Raw genomic sequence first — 2,159 nt, 5'->3', positions numbered from 1 at the left:
CATTTACCCCATCCTTCTAAGAAACAAAAGGTACAAAGAGCTATAGGCATACAAAGGAGACTGGTGTGTAGTAAATGATGAGTGATGATCTCCCTGGAAGATTCTGACCTGAGGAACCCAGCTGGGCAAAGTAGACATTCTAATAGGAAGAAACGGCACCAAATTCTTTGACATTTTGCAAATTTCAGTATGGATCCTATGTGAACGTGAAAAGCAAAACAAGGGGCTGGAGAGATAGTTCAGCAGTTAAGAGCACTGACTACTCTTGCGGAGCACCCGGGTTCGATTCTCAGCACCCACATGGAGGCTACAAACCATCCTTAAATCCAGTTCCAGAATTCGATGTTCTCTTCTGATCTCCGTGGAATTGCACAACACGGGTGCACTCACATACATGCAGACAATACATTCGTACACATAAGGGTGGATCTCTATGAGTTCAAGACCAGACTGGTCTACAAAGCAAGTTCTGGGCCTGTTGTGGCTACAGGGAGACCCTGTCTTAAAAAGACCAACCCCATCCCCCCAAAAACCCCAAAACCAATACAAAGAGCACTGGTTGCTTTTGCTTTTGCAAGGATCTGGGTTCAGTTCCCAGCACCCACATGGCAGCTAACAACCATCTGTAACTCCAGTTCCAGGGGATCCAACACCCTCTTCTGACTTCTGTAGGCACTGCACAACATGGGTGCACTTACATATATGCAGGCAACACACTCATACACATAAAATAAAAATAATAAATAACATATTTGAAACTGAGTAAGAAATTTGAACAAATACTTCACTGAAGAATCAAAATGAACAACTAACATATGAAAAGGTGCTTGTTAATTGTTACTCTCATTAATGACAGGGAAAAATGAAAAACAATATGAAGTCTCTGTACAAGCCTTCTAGAATTTGAATAAATTCAAATTCAAATTTGTTTAAATTTGAATAAAAGGAATAATGGTAACAAGTGTTGGTAAAGATGTGAAGCAAATGAAACTTGCAATACTCCTGGTAATCATGTAAACAAGCATAATCACTTCACAGAACTGTTGGCATTATACATTAAATTTTTAAAATGTGCCATTTTTACACCTCATTATGTAAACACCAAAAACAAAACAAAACAAAACAAAAAAAACACATACAGTTAGTTCTGTGATAGCTTTTTTTTTGTCATCTTTTTGAGTCAGGGTCTTCCTGTAGCTCCAGCTGGCCTGGAGCTCATTATGTAGACCAGGCTGGCCTTGAATTCACAGAGATCCACCCACCTCTGCCTCCCAAGTGCTGGACTACAGGCATGCACCACCACACCCAGCTTGTGATAGCTTCTTTAGAAAATATCCACTCACTTCACTGCAACTAATGTATCAAAAAGCAGTAAGAACATAATATAGTTTTAATTTTTATTTATTATTACTATATATTTGCATGATTAGGGAGGGGTGCACATGTGTGCCACACCGTGCCTGTGGAGGTCAGAGGACAATTTTGTGGAGCAGGTTCTCTCCTTCCACTCTCACGTAGGTTCCAGGGATTGAACCCTGGTCATCAGGCTTCTGCAGTAAACATTTTGCCTGGTGAGTCATTGCTCCAGCCCCACAATATACATTTTGTTTCCTTATGCCTAATCTTATTCAGCAGAAAGAGTAGGTGATTATACCCAGAGAAAATAAGCAACACAGAAATGCACAAAATGCACACACCTGAGGCATCTACCAAGTACTTTAGTGTCCGGAGGTTTGGGGCCATATCCACCCACAGTTGGTGTTACATCATTTCATCCAGTATCATGTCACTCCTGCCGTTAACACTGACAGTCACTCCTAAACTGCAACTCTCTGATACACACTCCCATTAGGAAGCAAGGATTTTTCCCGAGATAAAAATGCCATATTTACTACAGCGTTTTTTTCTTTCCTAACTACTTGACATATGTAAAACTGTGCTGTCATTTTCAAGATTTTTTTTAAAACATGTTACATATCTTTTAAACATGACATAAAATGTTGAGTGCTATGTCCATCTCAATGTTCCCCCAAAATGCTGTGGTTTCCATTGTGCCAATTTTCATACTGTGAGTTTTAGAAACATACACACTGTACTAGAACAGAAATGGCTGTGAAAGAATGTTCAAAACAGCATGAGCTCAAAAGACTACTTTGTTT

This window comes from Nannospalax galili, unplaced genomic scaffold (genome assembly GCF_000622305.1).
Source record: "Nannospalax galili isolate Female #2095 unplaced genomic scaffold, S.galili_v1.0 scaffold598, whole genome shotgun sequence".
In the NCBI taxonomy this organism is placed as follows: Eukaryota; Metazoa; Chordata; class Mammalia; order Rodentia; family Spalacidae; genus Nannospalax; species Nannospalax galili.
This window is presented reverse-complemented; position numbering follows the sequence as displayed.